Raw genomic sequence first — 21,810 nt, 5'->3', positions numbered from 1 at the left:
TGAATTTCATCCTTTATGAAATGGACAATGAGGCAACTTTCCTCACAGTTTGTTGTAAAGTTTAAATGAGATAATGCATATACAATACATGCCTCATATATTGTGGATACTCAGTAAGAGACATGATTGTGGCTGTGTTTATAGAAAATGCAGTAACTAGGAATAATTCCATCATACCTCACAATTCTACTTGTTCTTTTCTCATTCTCCATTCTTTGAACTCTTATCCCTGGACAACTTTGGTACAGCCATCCACTTCCCTCATTTTCAAATCTTGACCTCTCTTTTGGGAGATAAATAGCCCTACAGCCTCATATTCTCCAATAAAATGTACACCACCACATGGATTAAAACCTGGACGTCCTCTCAGGACCTCATTACTCGGCAACCCTTTCACACTCTCTTCTTTTCTTAGCACATTCTACCCTTCACAGCCGGGAGGAGACATCATGTCCCCCTCTACACTATGCTGTCTTTAGATCAAAGTTTCCCTTCTTCCTCCTATGCTGCATCTTTGAGGCTCAATCCTTCTAGATAGATCACCATCTTTTTCCCATGGTGATCATTTACAGATATTTTCCTAGTCATTTGCCCTCTTTCACTAACTTTTGGCCTCTGTATTTTTTTTTTATTTTTTTATTTTTTTGAGATGGAGTCTCAGTTTTGAGATGGAGTCTCGATGTGTCACCCAGGCTGGAATGCAGTGGCGCGATCTCAGTTCACTGCAACCTCTGCCTCCCAGGTTCAAGCAATTCTCCTGCCTCAGCTTCCCAAGTATCTGGGATTACAGGTGCATGACACCACGCCCAGCTAATTTTTGTATTTTTAGTAGAGATGGGGTTTCACCATGTTGGCCAGGCTCGTCTCGAACTCCTGACCTCAGGTGATCTGCCTGCCTGGGCCTCCCAAGTGCTGGGATTACAGCCACCGTGCCTGGCCTGGCCTCGGTATCTTTATTTCCTTTATTTCCTGTCACCATTCTTGGGAACTTGGCTTCTCAGCTTCTTCACTTCTCTTTGCAGTGACCTTTCCATCTCCACCCACTCCAAAATCTCAAATGCATGTATTCTTCTCTCCAACCACAACTTCCCATAATTCTGGTACTTCCTACTTCATGGCAGTAAATCCATTGATCCTGTTGCTTACTCATAATCCTTCAAATCATTTATCTTATCACTTTCCTTCCTTTCTAGCTTAGATTTCATGATTCATTAACTTAATTTCTCCCTACCAAATACTCAAATGCTCTTGCCCTGTATCCTTCTGCTGTATAAACTTTGTAAAATTCTAATCTTGGTTTGACTTTTCTCGCCCTTTCTATATCTGCTCATGAAGAAGGGAGCAGATATAGCTTATTCCTCATAGCTGAGGAATAAACCAAAACATCAGAGACCTCAAATGGCATCTGAACATTACTCCATAATTCTACATTAAAAAATTAATCAGTATTTTAGAATTTGTTTTACTCTCATTTCTTTCCCTCTCATTTTAGCTAATAATCTAGTGTCGTTATGAACATAGAAACTATAAGATGGAAACTTTGTTACTTTCTTCATCACCAAAATTGGTGATCCAAAGCTGTCTGCAAGGGTACTTACCTCTTTCTTTCTTACTATTAAAATGAAGGAAATATGCCTTCCCCTTTCATGTGTTGTTACCTGCACGCATACTCCAGATCTCATCCCTTATCACTTCTCACTTTCTTAAAGTCTTTGCTCAGTTGCTCATTCTCTGTCCCCACTTCATCATCAATTTTTATCTTCCTAAATGATCTTTCCCGTAACACAAAAATGCTTTATTATCTCCCATCTTCACAATTCCTTGACTCTGGAACTCCTGCTATTACCCCATTGTCCCCACCTTTTCATAGCCTGGCTTCCCAAGAGTGGCTTGCAAACGCTACTTTTACATTTTTATGGAATTCACTCTTCAATAAGTTCTAGAATGACTTCTACTCCTGCCACTTCACAAAAACTGCTTTTGTGAGACCATCAACAACCTTCATGGTACCAATTTCAAAGGTCAATTTTCTGACCTTTTCTTTATTGGCCATCTAACGGCATCAAGTGATATCTTTAAGAAAATAAGACCCAATTCTGTAAAATTGGCCGATGCAAAGAATCTCCAAATGGGAGAGAGGTGATTGTGCCTGTAAACTTCTCTCCATTCCCAAGATGCATATTTATTTCCCTTGGGAGACCTCCCAGTGACCATATGCCACACAGAAGCCCCTGTTCCTTCTGTTCTCCAACTTCTAGTTCAGATGTGATGGACTTATCTCTCAGTACTCTTAATTCAGATGTAGACGTAGGCTCTTCTTTAAGATCTCTCAGCACAGTGGGAACAAGTGAACAAACTTACCTAAAAGCTCAGGAATAACAAAAGAAAATAAATCCGGAAAGAATTTAGCAAGCCAATATTCTGGTCTACAGGCATGGCTCATTCATCTGCAGTGTAGGGCTCCCAAAGTGCTCATCCTTAAAGAATGGTTTGTGGTCTGTTACACATGAGGGGTCTCCTTTGGGCAGAAAACGACCCTCAAAACACAAATTCTTTTTTTAATTCTCAGGGGTAAACAATGTGTCATTTAATAAACTTTCATTTTTATATGTGATCAAGAACTATTTACAAATAACCTATTGAGTTATTAAATATTAGATCAACTAACTTGGGTTGTTCATTTGGTATTGAATAAAATTAATTATAAGTTTATATTCATAAAATAAAATGACTGGATTCCGTCAAGGGATTTATTCTACGAATAAGTCTGTGGGCCATATATTTGGCAGCACTGCAAAGCTCCATCTGATAATTGCAATATTATTATTGTAATAATAATTATTAAATAATTACAGTACTGTTATTAAATGTACATAGAAGAGAAAGGGGGATTTGGCTTGCCTACAAGGATATCTGTGCAAAGCAGTAGAGAGCCACTGTGCCATTTTTGTCTAATTTTGATAGATATCACCTTAGCAGCACCTCCCAGAAACTAATTTTCTCTCAAAGCTAGATTAAAGGAACCGTCCTCAGAATAAAAGCTTCAACTTGATAGTTCGATGTTAGAGTGAAAGGGAACTCCTATATTTTTGAGGGGAAACCTGTTGTTTTGGGCGAATACTTTAAGAACTCTGGATATGCTTGAGGTCATATTCTCCATACTGACAGAGGAAAGATAGCCTCTGGAGGAAAGGTTAAGGCAGAATGGAAACAGGAAGGGCTTTACCAGTTTGTTGTGGTGTTTCCCAGACTTTTGGATTTCTGGGATGAATAAAATTTTAAAAGTGGAAGAGTAACAGAATGATTAACTTTGTATTTTACCAAATACATCAAAAGAGAATATGTAATCTACTATTAAAAGAGAGGAGTATTTATGATAATAAAAGTAAGGATATGCTCTTAGAATAAATAAGTATAATTTACAATATATATTATAATTGAGTATGAAGATCTCACTGTATCTTTTTTCTTTCCATTTTGCTGCACTGTGCACCGATGAAAAGTCCATCAGGGATTTGCTCTGCCATATGGGAATCAATGCTCCATCAGACAGCTTTACAAAGCTGCCGTGTGATTCAGATTCACAAACTGTATATTATTTTTATTGTCTATTGTTTTCTAATTTTTTCTCATCCCTGAATCCTTGGTAAAGTTTGGTTTACATATTCTTTCATCACCTCAGTAAAAAAAGAAATACAAATGCAATAGACCCTTTGAAACCAGAGTGGTGGTAACTGCGATAATATTTCAGAGATTTCCAGGAAAATGTAAATCTCAGGGAAGAGAATGTAAGATAAATGTCCAGATGCTTATTACAAGTAGAGAGGCTTCATTGTCCTATCTGTTGGAGGTTTGTGGTTCAATTTATTTAAGGAATCTGATGGTTTTCTAATAGACCTTCCCCACATTTCTGGAATTGTCTTTTTAGGATCCCTGAAAATGGAAAGGAATTCCCTAGATATCCCAGTTTATTCCCACACCCTAACACTGCAGAGGAGTCCCCGAAATACGAAACATTTCAGCCTCTCCTCATTTCTTTCAAGGGTGGATTGAAAGATACCAGCTTCAGCAGGTAAGATGTGAAGCAGGCTTCATTGGTCGGGGTGGAGGGGTTCTCCTCGACGTTGACCTCACTGTACTCCTTGGCCATCTTTCCTCCAAATCCCCTGGGGCCATGCCTATCTCAGATGTAAAGTCAACAGTCCCTAGGCAATCAACCAGGTGAGAAGACGGCAGAAGTACCCTCTGGGGAAAAAATGGTGCTTTAGAAATCAACGGTTTAAAGGAGCAAGGCCGCAGGAACTCAGTGATTCAGTGAAGGTGAAAAACCAAGGAGGTGAACCATAGCTCCTCAGTATTAATCAGGCAGTCACCATGTTCATGTGTCAAGGTGTGTGATTGTTTCTAGTGTTAGAAAGGTCGACTCTTTCTTTCCTAGACCTCTGGTAATTTAGCTGAAAGGTAAGGTATTACTGTTAGTCGGGGCCTGCTTTGTTCATCACGTTTCCTATGTTGGCGGATGGAATTATTGAGGCTGCCCACCAGACAAGTTCAATGTGGATACATTAAGAAAACCCTAAATACAGGACTGCATCCAGAAGCAGTATTTAAGAGTCTAATGAGATTAGTGCTGTAAAACTGAGCAAATAAACAAATAAAAAAAGATAAAAATAACAAGGGAAAAGGTAAGTAAGGCTCTGGGAAGTACAACTTATTTGTGGATCAGTCATCCTGTTTCTACCACACAGTGCAGTGTGATCTGACAAGGCTGAGCAAATGTGGTTTTGGCTTTGCACAGCTGAGGCGTTTAACTGCATCATGCTGAGGTGGACTGAAACTTCAAGGGCATCCAGTGACTTATGTGTTTCGTCACCAGTCTGCCCACTCCAGCATTTATCAGCAAGGCAATGCTGTGTGTGTGTGTGTGTGTGTGTATGTATAATATATATATACATAGATATATATTTAACTTCACACCATGGTGTCTGATTTATAATTTCCCGAGGGCAATATTTTTTTACAGTGACTGGCAGAATTTTTTGTTCTTCATTAGGTCTTTTATTAACCCACTGCCAGAGCTCTGTATCCAACCACTCCCAGTGTTTCAGTGATCATATTATCAGTAATAGCATATTTCCTCTGGGAGATATGAATACAGTCTATTGCAGGTGGAATGCTAGGAGGAGGCGGGATAGAGTGGAGTGTTCACATTTCTATCCGCACTCTGCCTTCAGACTCTTCCCATTAAACTTGCAGATGTTGCTGACTAGTTACTTTGATGGTTCCTTAACTTCATTATTATGTATAATAGCACAAACTTTATTCAGAAAGTTTTGTAAAGCTATGATACCTTCCTCTGTAAAAAGTAGATTTGACCACACATTTGGGGTTCAAATTCCTGAGGTTTCCATAAGTTGTTTGCTGTTACCAAAAAACAAAGTCTAGATGGTTAATGGAAGTCTAGATGGTTAATGGACATGGACCAGTTTGAAAAAAGCCATATCATGCTGAGTGGGTGGGTCTTTCCTGTCCGGCTGAAGAACTCAGATGAAAGGAAATATGAAAGCCTAAAGCTTAATTATTATCATCACTGTGCTTCCATTTAGAGAGAAAGAAATGGTCCCAAATACAGGGCTAGCAGAATACTTATGAGGCCTTCTGGTCTCTTTGCTTGCCTTTAGTCAGGACTACATATAAAAACACTTAAATCCTTGAGTTAGAAGAGAATTGTTGGTTTCTAAAAAGATTTTTAGGAAAGGAAGTTCCATAAACTTCCTTGGCATTACATTTAAGCCCCTAACACCACAAACTTATTGCAGTATGAACATTTACTAGCAGAGTATAATTGAACAAGTAACTTAATCTTTTGGAATCTCATTTATCAAATGCAAATTCTAACAAGAACTTATAAAACATTTTATTGGTGTGAAGATCAAACCAAGCAACCCACTTAAAAAAGACTTTTCAACTCTGAAATACTACACAATGGTAAACTCCTGTAATATTAAGTACAATTCCCATTCATGTAGTATCTCTCAAAATTAATACAATTAACAAAATACATTGAGCACCTTAATAGAGATGGAAAACCAACGGACCTTCTCCCTCACTCATATTACCTACATTATATTGAAATAAAAGTGAATATATTGTAGGAAGAGGGTAAAATAACATGTGTACTGTCATTAATACTTGAAATATTGAGATCCCTACACTTGGTTATTCATTTTATGCCTTGACTCTGGTTTCTATGCCATCTGAATTATATTCCAAGTGGATAAGAAAAGTAGTAACCTTACCCCATTACCTGAGACTTTGGCTATTAGTCAAAGTCTAATGGCTGAATCCATCGTCCTAAGATCTTCTTTCAGTGAGTTAACTGGATAACTCACTGTTGAGTTATCCAACAGTTGAGTTATCCAACAGTATTGAGTTGTCTCAATACTGTTGAGAAGTATCTCCTTGAGTATCTGTTGACTTCCAATAATGACGTGAGATTTCAACCCCGTTACCTACATATTTTTGTTTACTTACTTTTTGTAATTGAGATACTGCCCAGACAGTGCTGGGGGAATCACTCATTATTGAAGCCTATTATTGGGTTTGGATAATATTTTTCTCTAACTTTTTTTGTCTTCAACAGATTGTCCATTGTATTTTTTTTTTTTTTTTTTTTTTTTGGTCTTCAACAGATTGTCCATTGTAGAGTCAAAGGGTTTGTGGTAGGGGCAAAGTTCTCGGATATATCCAGAAGATCAGCACTTTAAAATTACTCATTCACAGTTAAAATAAAGAGAAATAAGTAAGAGAGAGGAAATGGGAAAGGAATATTTGACTCACTAGTTGTGGGTTAGCTGGGCCTTAGATGCAGTCATTCTGTGTGATCTGGAGTGACTAACAATTTTCATCTGAATGGACATGGTGTTAGGTGCCTGAAACTGGTCAACAGATCTGTTTCTCTGGCTAATATTTCCTACTGCTTTAAGATATCTAGCTTGGACAAAAATGGCCGAGTGAAGACAAAGAAAAAGGGGAGTTTTCAAAGCCTACCTTGACACAAGCTGACATCATCTTCATAAATGGTGAAAAGCTAGAAATAGCTTCTACTCAACTAAGCTAACAATCATACAACTAGTAGTCTGACTTGATAGCATTTTAAAAAGGATTCTGTCCCTTTCCTTGAAAGACAATCTACCGTCAGCTCCTTAACCATACAAAAAAGCATGATTCTAACTTCAAAGAAGAAATAGTAAAAAATCCCCAAAGAAGTTTGACGACAATGTTTACTTGTTACCTACTTAAAAATATTTTGAGTCCATTCTTCGTGCCAGACATTATGCCAATTTCTTCTTACGCATTATCTCATTTAGTTCTTACAACAAACCTATGAGTTGGGTACCATTACCATTTTCATTTTTCAGAGACTCAAGAGGCTAAATAATTTCTTTAAGTTTATGTATCCAGTATAAGGCTACATTTATATGATGGAAGGAGAGTCGGGATTTGACTAGTCAGGATTTAGCTCATTTCTGTTGCTCTCCGAAGCTTTCTCTCTTAATCACTACAATAATATCATCTCTCTGAAGAGTTCAGTTATAGAAGACAAACGGAGTAGCAGAAGCAAGTTGTGCTGTACGATTGCTTATTCTCTTGGGGCGTCTCACAGAATCACCACCACACCCTTCCCAGAGAGTGTCCTTAAAATATTGTTTTGTCAGCCAAGAATAAAATGGCTTTTGCCTCTGGCTGTTGTTCTCCACACTTGCCACAAGGTGGCTCAGTGTAGAGTGACCTCCCTTCTGAGTGTGAATTCCCAGAGGGTAGAAAAGGTGCAGGAACAAATTGCTGTTTCCTGTCCTATTGGATTTCACTGGCACTAGCTTATCTGCCCGATTGAATTTCACTAGCACGAACTCATCCCTGTCTTAAAGAACAAAGGGCCACACCTCGACTGAAAGCTTAAAGTTGTACTTACTGGACTCAAAAGGAGACTCATTTGAAACTGAGCATTTGAAACTGACCTCAGATTTCCAATTGGAGTCTTTGTAAGCACCTTTAGCTTCAAGAGACCAGATGCTTATTGGTAATTATTTCTTCAAGTGCACAAAACAAATCCAGGAAGAGCTTATAAAATTCCCAGCAGAGAAGTTTGTAGCTTGATTAAAAAACATCACACAGACACACACACACACACACACACACACACACACCCCTCTCCCCTGCCAAAACTGGCTTCTAGTAGAGAAGCAGATGAGAAGCTCCTTGAACAGTAGACAACAGAATTTGTAAGGAAGGTCAAGGTTTACTAGGCTGTGATTGAGCTCAGCCCCACCCTCAACCCCTTATACTTCTACCTTCAACCTTTGGAAGATGAATCTTTTCAGAAAGAAAATTCTGTTCAGACTGTGGAAGGGTACCATGGGGTTTGCCTGTCACTGAAGCTGAAATGAACTTTTTCACCCCTTTTAAATATTTAAAAACAGAAAAATCTCCTGATAGTGGCATATAGGTCATAAAGTACCAAAAAATATATCTGAGAATACGTCTGCCTTTGAGATCAGGACTCCTGATCATGCTTTGTCCATTTTGATTTGCTTTACTGTTCAAATGTGAGTCACCAAAATCACAGTACAAGAAATAACTCACATATCCAATGCTTCAGGAAAGGGAGATCTCTTTAGGGTAGATGAAATTAATGTTCTGTCATTCAAATGGGTGTATTTAGGCTTAATGTGGTCATCTTTTCCCATGGAATAACGGACAGATCAACTTAGCCCATACATACTGGCTACAAATGACTAATAATAGAGACCCTGCTCATTGAAAAGAATGGGGATAAGCACATAGATCCAGCTGGGATGTAAGGGCTTGGAAAGAAATTAAGGAGAATCAGATACTTTTCATCCATTTGATAATCATGACTTGGGCTGACCCTGTGCTGAGACCAGATCCTGTCCATCTATTTTATTTTCCTTCTAAGAAAGAACAAGATGTGGACCATTATAGTTCCTTGCTATAAGGCTACATTTTACATGATTTGTTGTGACATATCTCTGATCAGGAAGAGAGGATTTGAGATAGAAGGAGACCCTTGAAAACATGTGATTGAAACTTTAAATTTATAACTGTCCCCACACAGAATTACCTTCTGTCGTTCATATGGGCCCCTGACTTATAGATGACTGGTATGTATCCATATTGATTGTATCATAGGTAGCAACCAACCCAAGACAGACTTGGAATTTAGTCTCAGTGTATGGAACTTGTATGTATTAGCTGGTTGGGATTGGTGGTTGGGGCAGCCATTTCCTGCCTTGTAAACTGAGAAACAGGGAGAGAAAGTCCCAAGAGAGAGAGACAGAGACAGAGAGAGAGAGAGAAAGAGATAACGAGAGAGATCATGAGAAGGAGTGCAGTGATGAGAGAGGTGGAGTGTTGTGACGAATTTCTAATTCCCCTTCTCTGTGTCTTTGTAAGGCTGCAGAACTCTATGGGATATCATCACTGTAGCCTCAGAAAAAAATTTTGTTGATTTGCTGGCATTTACTCAGTTTCTGCTACTTGCAATTAAAGGTTTTTTAACTAACACCAGTTTTTATGTATCTCTTTTATTCCAAAATTGGCAAGAGACTTTCTAGATTACTTTGTGTAGAAGAATAAATGGACCACAAAGAATGAAGGGATAATTATCAATCATCCAAATATCTAACAACTTCCATTGTATACTTCTCCAATTAATATACAGTGGTCCCCAGATAAAGCTTTTCTGTAAACCCACTCATAGTGTTTCTCCAAGTTTGATCCAAAGACCCCCTTTTCCTATGAATCTGCTTGTTAGAAGAGAGGTTCCAAAGTCCCGCTCCCTGTTGAATTAGACTCTCTGAAGGTAGATCCAGGAATCTGCATTTTAAACAATGCTTCAGATAATTCTTAAACTCCGTAGAATTTGGAAACTAATGGATTAAGGAATTGATAGTACCCAAAATTCTGCAATTGGCCCTGGGCAAATGAATATGCTCCATTCATATTTCTGATTCTGAGATCACATTCCCTCAATCTTTATTAGCTGAGGTACCTAAGAAAATGTCTTTTTCTTCATGCCTTCTTGACTCAACTATTACGGGCTCACTACTTAGGCTTTTTTTTTTCTTCCCTTCTCAATTTGGGTTCTTAATTAGATTTAGCAGGTTTTTGCATCCAAAACTCTGTATTTTCCTCTGGCAGTATTCAACTGTGCAACTATACTTGTGACAACAGAGAAAGTTAGTTTGTAGGTTCCCTGGCAGCCATTGGCAAGATTTGGTATAAGTTTTGTTTAAGCTCTTTAAAGCATCTTTGGCACAGGACCAAGAAACAGGAGCTTAAGAAGGGGGAAAAAAATCAATGGGCCAATCAATATGATGAATATATGGCTCCATTAGCTACTTCCCGGTCTTTAGGATCTGGATGATGGTTTCTGCATTTTCTTTGTTTCAGGTTTTTGATGGAAAATTAGATTAGGGGAAACTGTTACTGCCTGTTTTAAAGCTGCCTCATCTTATCTCAATGGCTAGTTTTGGACATTTTCACTCTTAAGGCATGAGAGATTTAAAGAGCCTGTTGGATCAACAAGTCTGTTTTCCTTCCCTAGCCTTCCCAAGAGTTTAAGACTTCTCCAGAGATGAAATTCAATTGCCTCTAACCTACTCATTACCTGGTGACTTCATTCGGTGAATTCTTTTCTTTGCCAGGCTGACTTGAATACTGACCCTGAATTTGTTTCCTCAAGTGCCTTGTTTAGCCACATTTTACAGCTCTACTCTTGACTGAGGCATACAGGTCAAATTGTTATAAAGGAAGAAAGGTTCACAAAGTGAATACTCCTCTTCAAGTGATTCTGGAAACTTGAGAGGAAATGATTAGGGGATACAGAGGGGCACAAGCTAGTTAGTTTTTTGAGCTTCCATATTGAAAAATAATGGCTCTACATAGAACACAAGCACTCTTCAAAGATGTTTCTACAAAACATACTTATTCTAGTAGAAGTAGTGCTACTGAGGAAGGTTTTCTGGTGCAGGGTTACAGTAAGAACTTCCTAAACTTTTAGTAAACTGAAAAGGGGCTTTTCAGAAATGTCCTCTTCTTTCAGAGAGAGGTTAGATACATACAATGAGTACTGAGTCAACGTTTGTTTTTTGCTAAGCACTCAGTGAATTCTAGCTGAGATCTTATACTAAACTGTAGACATAACAATGAAAGTGGGACCTGTTTAGCAGTTTATGTTTCTATTGTATGGAAGAATGACTTGCTAGCTTAAGTGACTAGGGCTTCATTAGAGGTTATTATGATAAAAAAGAATTTCAAGTCCTTAAGGGTTATAAAAGGGTAGTAATAGACTCTTCTTACCTCACTGTATTTCTCTTAGGAATACACATTGAACTCCATACAGATCACTAAATAAATCTAAGATATGAGACCTTATCTCCCTATAAGATACTGACATGAGAGAGGACCTCTAGGGGTCTATAACTGAGTCACCAAGTTGGACATATAAAGGCAACTAAAGGAAATAGGCTAGCAGGTAAGACTCAGATAAAGTGTTTAAAGGAGGGCACTGTGCATATAAGGAAGATATTGAAGACAATTGAGATCACCAAAATCATGGGACTTAAAATTGTCTAGGACACAGTTAGCTTATGGCCATAACAGGAGATGTAATTAGAATGTTAGATTGGGGCAGAATGATTGGGGTAAAATGATAGGCATCTTTCATTTTGTCAATGAAAAGTTTGTATTTAATTTGGTAGGAAACTTCATGATGTTTACTTAAGTTTTAGTTCTGGATTTCCTGACTATGAAAGCAAAAATAAAATTACAGGTTTTTTTAATGGAAAAAGATGAATGTATGCCAGTTAATCAGATAGGACAGTTTGTTTTTACCCTTTCATAAGGAATATTGACTAACACTATAGACAATATTTTTAATATTTTTTTCCACATGAACTTGGTCTTAATTGTCCTCCGTGAAAGCCAAAGCCTTACTCTTTACATGTATCTTTGAGAGAGCTGTTCTGAAAGGTCCACATTAATGAGTTTCAAATATGGAACTTTCCTATTATTTAACTTAATAACAGAAATGGCATTTCCCTTAACTTAAATTCCACAAACAATAGTTGTTTCACTAAATGTTTCAGGCTTCTAGTAATAATTCTACGGTAGGTTCTAGGAAGAAAATTTGTATTAATTACCCAAAAAGAGCCTGAAATGGGTCAGCCCTAGGACCTAGCAATTCTGTGTCTAGAAATGTATCCTATCCATGTCAGTAATAATCTGGAACACCCAAAGATGTTCATTACAGTATTATCGATAATAGTTAAAAACAGAAAAGAACAAATGTGCAATTGTAAACACATTTGATATTACACAGAATAAAATACCAAGCCATTGAACAGGTAATAAATAACATAAATGACTTAAGGCTTATGATATAAGGTAAATATGCACGATTGCCTGTGAAACCTAGAATAGTCTGACATATTAATGATTGCTTACTGGCATTAAATATCATTAGCAATGACTATATACAATGTATGAAAAATGTGCATGGAAAAGATGGAAAATCAATATGTTAAAGTGTTAATTATCATAGCATTACTACTAGGAGTGGTAATTAACATAGCATAACTATTAGGAGTAATTGTTCTGGTGTTTTGCAAATTTTCAACAAGGGATTATCACTTTAATAAGAAAAAAGGCTATAAAATTGTAAAGAAGAATTGTACTGTTAAAACTTAAACATAAAGAAGTTTAAGTTTGGTCCCCTCTTCTTTCAAGGAGGATTTAAGGGTAATGATATATTTGCATATCAAGCATGCGGAAGGCAAAGATATCTGAAGTAAGAGGAACTGCTTTGTAAGCTTTCACTCTTATGCAAGACCTATCCATCCTCAGATGAAAGATGGTAGTAGGGGGGCCTCAAGAAGATCCAAAACCATGCTGGAAAAAGTGAATCTCCTCAAGGGGGATGATAACATTAAGGCAATAAAAGCAATCTAATGTGGTCAGGAGTAAGACTGCCTGGGTTCAGGTTGTGACTTCAGTATTTTCTTGTTGTTTGGGCAAGCCATTTAGCCCTCTGCTGCATCACTGCCTCATTCATGCAATGAGGAGAAAATTACTTATCCTTATGGAGTTATTGTGAGGATTAAAATATGTAACTGTAAAGCACTTAGAATAGTGACTTATTCTTGGTAAGAACTCAGTAAATGTGAGCTATCACTAAGTCAAAGGCTCCATTTCTGAGGCTTGGTTTTAGTTCCTGCGCTGGACCCTGTGGCTCACTCTGTCCTAAGCTGCCGCTGGCCCCCATTACGTTCTTCCAGTTGTTTCAGTAAGAAGACGTGAGAAGTGCTATGTAAATGTCTTTGTAAACTCTTTCTAGAAAGAAAAAAACTCAAAACACGCAAACATCTTTTATAAACTATGGACATTTTACTTATACTGATGATTGGTTCAATAATAGGAAAGTAATGATGTAATTTGCTAATTATCTATCCTGGCTCCGTGAAACAACTGGTCCTTCCTATGGATGTTGGTGCATTATTCATAGTTGCCAAAGGAATGACAAAAGCCCTAGAAAAGGAAGACACCTAAGAGACAGGAAGTGTCAGAAAGCAATAAGTAATCTTATCTCAGATCTAGGTTTGACCCAATATTATCAGTTACCAAGTGAAAAGAAGAGTGCAGAACCCTGCACACCTGTATCCCCTGGGGAGCAACATAAGAGTCTATTGAGAAAAAATCCGCATTTCTCACAAAGGCATCCCAGAGCTTTGAACTGTTGAGTAAAACTACATATTCACAAGTAATCACTAGTACAAATAAAATGGAATTGTAAGACCACGTACTTCTCAAATTTTCATCAGTTGACCTTATACCAAAACATTTTCTTAAAAATATATCTGAGAGGGTTTAGAAAGCAGGTCCCCAACCCTCCTGAAATGGAGCCTTTTTGAGAAGCCAGTCATACATTAATTCTATTGAAATAAATGCTTTACTCATTAGTGAAACAAAACAGTTTGAATTCACTAAGGTCGCACTAAACCAGGCCTTTGCTCTGAAGTTAAAGGCTCTAAATAGATCAAAACATGCTTTGTAATGCCCTTGAGTGATCCATTTATTGCACTTAACTTTCTCATTACTTAAATGCAAAAGACTAAAGTTGAAGAGGCCAAAACATACATTTGGAAATTTCAGAAAACATAATAGACCGAGAGAGATAATGTAATACTTCTCCATGAAGAGGAGAGCTTGAATATCTTGATTACAGCTTCACTATCCATCCCTCACACATTCAAATCCAATATATGTGCTTTTATTAATGCGTGAGTGCAGAGATATGCATAAATGAATATTGATAAGGCAGGATACTGTATATTTATGAGGTTTTATATGTTTTCTCTTTATGTTTTATTTGTATTTATATCCAGTGCTGCATACTGTATATATGTGTTTATAAGTGCAGCAGCTATGAAAAGAAATAAGATTTTAATCGATTTCATAATATTTTGCAACCACATGTACCCTACCATCTATTTCACTGAATGTGCATTGGTATTGGGAAGGGTATGACACATTCTATTGGTCTCAGTGAGAACTGGTAATAAATATCTTAGTGCTCAAGTGAGATTCTATAAACAACCTTGTGTTATAATGCAGCCATATCCTTGAAATTTTACATGCATAAAAGTCAGAAATTTGGAGTTGTCATAGTAACATTAATTCTGGCCCTTTCCAAAAGTGCAGTATTTTGTCATATAGCATAAAATGTTAATGCTTGTGCCTCTGTGACTCGGCAGTGAGTCTGAGTTACATTTGCCATGGAAATCATGAGTTTGGAGAGCTTTACTGTCGACATTTAAAATCAGAGGCATAACATGTTGCGCTAAATTTCCCTAATTAAAAAAAAATACAAGACACAGTAACAAACTGGACAAAAGGGTAAAGAACAATGATTATTATTTTTGAAGTGAATTGAACAAATGGAAGAAATAAACAGGAAGATGTTAAAACATTTGTTGGGAAGAACTTAGTGACCCAGACGTGTTTATTCAAATATAGTACACATTTGAACAAAGGCTCCTGTATCAAGTTTGGTGCATTTTGCCATGAAGATACAAGTCTCTGTTCATGATAAGCAACAACTGGACAAAATCCTGCAGCAAACAAATAAGGCAGAATATCATGTTTTTGTACCTAGGGATCTGCAAGAAGGAAATAGTTATCTTTGGGGATGGGTTAAAAAGTACCTGTCTGAGACAGATATCTGACTGGGAGTGGTTTTTAAAATGTCTTTTCTAGCTCTATTGTTCTATACTCTTTAATACAAGTGAATATTTTTCAGTGCGTATATAAAAACTGAAGCTATGTGCGGGATGCAATGCTGATGTTCATTGCACAGATGAAGGTAAAGGAAGTCTGAGTTGTAGGACTCTCCACTGGAAGCACAGGAAAGTCAGGAGTGGGGATGAAGTGGGAGAAGAGAGATAAAAATAGCCTATGTCTCCTCTGGCTGTCTCTCTGCCAGTTCCAAGGATGTTGGCAGCACCTTAGATAAAGGTACTTTGGCACTAGAACTCAAAAGTGACTTTACATGAAACCAGAGTTAACCTAAGCATATGTGGTCTTTCAAATGTGCTCATAGTGATTTTTGGTTCCTATGCTAGTCTCATCTCTTTTGAGACCAGTGATGACGGTATAATACTGTCTTCACTTTTTTTTTTGGAACCCAAGTTAATTTACCCCTCTGCTTATCTCATACTCTTTGTCCTTCTAAAACTATTACTTCTCTTGGCAACTTTCATACATCTTTTACTGTAGTTCCCATCTACACAAGAATGTTTAGCCAGGATTCTATGAAAATCTATGATAATATTGATTAGAATCTATCCATATAGCAAAGTTTCCTTCTTTGATAGAAAAAAAGCCATACATTTTAGAGAAAAACACTTTTCTTTTGTATGTACTATATTCTTTTGAATCTAGGAGGGCTGGCTATTTGAACTGGTATGTGCATGGTAAGTGGTAATTTCCCCCTTTCCCCTCCAAAGAAAACTGTTGCTACACTGATGGCACACTTTATAATTGGGGGCATGCTAGAATTCAGGACATAGAGCCATTTCAATATCCTTCCTAGTCTGCTTTGCCTGATAACTTATGAATTAGACCACGCATAATTTGAAAAGGATGTATTCTGTTTATTTACATTTTGAAATAGTTCTGGTACATGATGCTATGAATGTGATTGTAATTGTTATTTTAATTTTAGTTCACTCTGAAACCCATTGTGATTTGATTCTTCAGCTATTACACTCTGGTAGGTATCAAAGGTCACCAGTGACCACCTAATATCCACCATCCATGGAAATGTCCTCATCTTACACTTCCTTGTCTATTACTTTTCTGCTGAAACTGTTAAACACACTTCCTTTCTAAAACTTTTCTCCTCCTTAGCTTTCCTTAAGTTACTTTTTTTTGAGGTTTTTTTTTACCCACCTTTTCTCATCTTTCCTTTATAGCTCCTCTGCCTCCTCCCAGTCTTAAATCTCACCTCTTTCTGGAATTTTGTATGTACTTTTCCTATTACCTACTGAATTATTTTACCACTCTCTCAGCTATAATTGTCATCTATATCTGTGCAGCTCAATAAAATAACCACTAGTCACATAAACATAATGGTTATTTAAATTTAAATTAATTAAAATCAAGTAAATTTAAAATTCAGTTTTTCAGTTACACTAGCCACATTCCAAGTATTCACTAGCAGCCACATAGGCTAATGGCCTCCATATTGGCCAGCACTGATACAAAACAGTTTTGTCACTACAGAGTGTTCTGTAGGAAAGCATCACTCTATATGTTACTGATTCCCAAATTGCATCTGAATTCCAGACTCCCTTGAGGAACAGACTTACAGTTTGCAAGCAGAGAAGTAAGCTGGGAAAGAAGTTCAGCATTCACTTATTCAGATGTTTTTGCTAACATGAGATATTAAAATTTCAAGTTGGGTCTAGAACTAGAAGTACCATATGATCCAGCCATCCCATTACTGGGTATATACCCAAAGGATTATAAATCATGCTGCTATAAAGACACATGCACACGTATGTTCATTGTGGCACTATTCACAATAGCAAAGACTTGGAATCAACCCAAATGTCCATCAGTGACAGACTGGATTAAGAAAATGTGGCACATATACACCATGGAATACTATGCAGCCATAAAAAGGATGAGTTTGTGTCCTTTGTAGGGACATGGATGCAGCTGGAAACCATCATTCTTAGCAAACTATCGCAAGAACAGAAAACCAAACACCGCATTTTCTCACTTATAGGTGGGAACTGAACAATGAGATCACTTGGACTCGGGAAGGGGAACATCACACACGGGGGCCTATTATGGGGAGGGGGGAGGGGGGAGGGATTGCATTGGGAGTTATACCTGATGTAAATGACGAGTTGATGGGTGCAGCACACCAACATGGCACAAGTATACATATGTAACAAACCTGCACGTTATGCACATGTACCCTAGAAGTTAAAGTATAATAATAAAAAAAAGGAAATAGTTGGCAGCAGTGACACTTAACATTCTCTACTAAGACATATAAGATGAATGACAACCACTTGAACCCAGATTTTGATAACATCCAAAAAACTTTTACTGGGAGGTAATGTACTATGATGATTTGAAACCATGGCAGACTGTTCATGATGTGAGAGCAATGGCCTTGAGCTTAAAGAAGATAGGTTATACCTGGTAAACTATTTTCAAAACCACTGAAACATCAACTCTTTTGTGTGCTTACACCTCCTTGGTATGTCCAGACATTTTAGTCATCCTTCCTGAAAAACCTCTGAAACTATTCCTGAACTATCTCTGATCATGACATTAGCTCTTCTGTGTCCTCTAGACTGGGAACCGCATAGTTAGCTTTGCTTCCTTCCTTTTTCTCATGCGTCATATTCATTTGCCCATTAGGTTTTGCTGGTTTAATTATTGTCCCTTGAATCACACCTTCCGTTCTCAGTCCCATGGCTACTTTAGAAAATCAAGCCTTTATCATAACTCAGCTGGATGACTATAACAGCTCCATCCCTTTTCTCACCAAATCCTCCAATTTTCCGCTACTGCGTAGCAGCTGCAATCGTTTTTTTCCCCGTATTTAAAAATATTTCCTTGATTCCTCAGGGCCTACTGACTTCTTAGCCTGGCACTCCTCAATGCCAACATTAGACTCCTTAATCTGGCTCTCTTGTAACCTCAAATTACTTTTTCCTTTGCCATTCATTACCATTCCCATCACACTACCAACTCTTCCAAAACATTTCCCTTCATGGTTCTCATTAAAAACTATTTTCTCCAGGAAGCTTTTTTCTGAGTTCTTACTTTTCACACCCCAATTTCTTGTGATCTCTAGCTCTTTATCTATGTCTATATCTAGATCAGGAATCAGCAAACCATAGCACTGAAGCCAAATCTAGCCTACCTCCCATTTCTGTACTGCTTGTCAGCTGAGGATGATTGCTATATTTTTAAATGGTTGAAAAAATAATCAAAAGAAAAATAATGTATCATGTGAAAATTATAAGAAATTAAAAATTCAATGTCCATAAATAAAGTTTTGTTGGAAAGCAGCTATACCCATTGATTTACATATTGTCTATGGGTGCTTTTGGCTACAACTGGTAGAGTCCAGTATAGCCCACAGAGACTAATTTACTTATAAACTGGCTTTATATGGAAAAAGTTTGGCAAACCTTGATCTATATTCATCTTTACATCTATATCTACATATAGTTTTTGAAATACCCATAACACTTTGTTTACATCTCTATTATTGTCACTTAGCTAAATTTACTTAATAGTTGTTTGTTTACTTTTTGACTACCTGATAAACTGTAAGCAACTTGAGAGCAGATATATTAAATTTTTTATTAATCTTTATTTCCCTTGCTAGCTAGCCCTTAGCACAAGACCTTGCACATATAAGGCGTTCACTAAATATCTTTATTGAAGTGATAACATATGATTTATTATGCAAAATCACTTCAGTCTTAACTTTGGTGTGAATTATAGCACATTATGATATATACCTTTATATACACCCACAGACACACACAGTACACATATATGTATATAGTTATTTATAGCCAAATATAAATATTTATATGTGTACACAGTGTTTACAAAGAGAAGCTTACAATTTCTATGAGATAAAATTGATATGATAGCATGAAAATAGATTGCAGTGTTTGTCAGATATGGACACATATTATAAGTATTTTATATTTGAATTGTAACCTATGTTCCCAATCGAATTGTAATATTTTCCTTATGTGATAAATGCTTAATCCTATTGTAAGTGGTGGAAATAATCACTCATTTGGGCTCTCATATTTTCAGCATATTCAAACTTGTCAAAGAGTGTGCCTCTGACTATCAGTTTACACATTTGTTGGATGAAGAAGTAAACAAACAGCAAAAGTGTGCTGGTTGCAGGATGGTTTAATGCCATATAATACTTGTTTTTGCAGTCCAGAAAAATGTCAGTGAACTACCTTTTATAGAGTACGTGCTTCGATTGTTGCCACATTGGCAAAAAAATGGAGCTAAATAATTTCTTTTGGGCTTCTTTGGCCAAATTGTACACATTTTTTTTTTTTTTGAGAAGGTTGGCAGGAGTTAGAGCATGAGTCCATGGAACAGAGCCACACTGGTTGTTACCCAGAGAGCTTGGACCTACATCCTTGGCCCCAGGAGTATTGTAGTCTAATTTTTGGAAAGCCAAATTAGAGTGGATGGATAAAGAGGCAAAAGTAGGGAAGGAATTACAGTCAGCATCCTTTATTATGTGGGTATAGGCTAAGAAGTTAAGGATCGAAGTAGTTTGGCATGTAAGTATGAAGTATTTGGGGCAGTGGTGGACTTTCGACATCTCGTTTGGAAACAGTCTGAGTATTCTGTAGCTTTCACTCTCAAATTTTGTTTTGCATAATGCCGTGGCTATATGATGGAAAGTGATTCCCACGCAGACGCTAGCTAGACTTTGACCTTGTCCTTATCATAGCCAGATGCCATCTTTGTATATCATCCCCTAAACCATCAATTTGTAGGTGGGGATGTCCTACTGTAAACTCTTTTCACTCAACTGGTGCTGTATGAGTAATAGGTTGCCTCTTGGATAACATCAGCTGTGGATGGTATGCACTTCCCCAGGCTAGTGGGAATTCTGGCTCCTTCTATCTTCCTCTACTCATGGGAACATGTTGGAATTCAGTAAAGTAAAAAAAAAAAAAAAAAGGAAAGGAAAGAAAAGAAAGAAAAAAATTGTTAAAGGGAATACTTTAAATTCACAAAGCATTTGACAATTTTAGTGCAGTTTTACTTGTAATAAGAAAACGTTGATTTTTTATAACTAATCCCAAATTTGTATCTGCCTATACAACGTAGTCGAGATTTGCTGATCTACAAAACCATTTTATCTTATTGTCACAATTTTCAATACCTTTTAAAAAACCTGTTTTAATTACACAAATAATGTTATTAATTCAGAAACATGAAAAATACATTAAAAACATTTGCATCCTATTGCACTAGCCAGATGCTCTCATTGCAAATATTTTCCAGCTTGAGAAAGAAAAGTGTATCTCATTGTTATTGTCTTTTACATTTCTACTTTTATTTTTGGGGTTAAACAATTTTTGTGTTGTGACTACTTAGTTTTCTTTTTGGCAAACTGTGTAGTAGAGTACAGTACAGGCTTTGGAATTAGGATGTGTGAGTCCAGTTTTGGTTCTGGTATTTACTAGCTTTGTGGACTCACACCCTGTATTTCAGCTTCTTCATTTATAAAATGTAGAAACCAAGAATGTCTTCTGCACCAGTTTGCTATGAGGAATAAATGAGATATTTTATGTAAAATACCTTAATACAGTTTCTGGTACATAAGTCTACAGATGCTCAAGAAGCTCAAGTGAGGGTACAACTATAGCTCGTCTTAAAACCATACCAGAGGTTCAGTAGAACCCTGGTATGAGGTGGGCCCAATTTCATATTTTCATATTGTATTTCAGAGATTAAACAAAAAATAAATGTTTAAAGAATGTCATATGGCTTCCTTTCATCTGTCCCTATGACACTTACCCATACCTGAATTGAATCTTGCTGTTTCAGAAAGAAACTCTTGGCCATAGAAGAAATTGCATTTAAAGAAAGCAAAACACTGCTAGAGCCAGAAGTCTACTTGAATGATAGGAGTCTATAAGCTTGCGGGCAGAGAGGCTTAAGTCCCAACCTTGCCAATGGACACAGAGCCCATGTGGCCATGGGTATTTTAAAGACATTTTCTAATCCTGTGAGAACTTTTCATCCATCTGTGTGATTTTTGATTTAAGTGACCAGCTGCTTTAAAATAGACTAAGCATACGACATGGGCAGTCAGTACATCTTGAGAAGCAGGAGGGATTTTATTCATTTAAAATTGCATTTCCCTCATTCCTGCATGACTCACCCCTGTATTATCTTTCATCAGAGCATCAAATGTTACTAAGAAAGACTGTTTCCACTCCACTCTTAATCCAAATAAACAGCACCTTTTCATCTCTGAGCTGGCTTCTTCAGGCTGCTTATAGTTGCCTTCCTAGTGCCATTTAAATCTGGGTTGGTTTTCACTAGAGCTGCAGGAGGATAACAGAGCAAGAAGTTTCAAAGCAGATGTATCATCCTCACAATGCAGGTGAGCAAGTACTTCAAGAGGTTTTGAACCTG

General features: G+C 37.2%; 1 long non-coding RNA gene across 1 annotated transcript in view; it reads left to right on the top strand.

Annotated features, from left to right (window-relative positions):
- The window catches only part of LOC111539488, a 152,252-nt gene that overhangs the window by 96,922 nt on the left and 33,520 nt on the right, over positions 1 to 21,810 (top strand). Inside the window, exon 5 of the long non-coding RNA XR_004228863.1 lies at positions 3,929 to 4,072. This is a non-coding gene — a long non-coding RNA (uncharacterized LOC111539488). The remainder of the gene's footprint in view (positions 1 to 3,928; positions 4,073 to 21,810) is intronic.

The sequence above is a fragment of the Piliocolobus tephrosceles genome, chromosome 2, assembly GCF_002776525.5.
Source record: "Piliocolobus tephrosceles isolate RC106 chromosome 2, ASM277652v3, whole genome shotgun sequence".
NCBI lineage: Eukaryota > Metazoa > Chordata > Mammalia > Primates > Cercopithecidae > Piliocolobus > Piliocolobus tephrosceles.
This window is presented reverse-complemented; position numbering and strand designations above follow the sequence as displayed.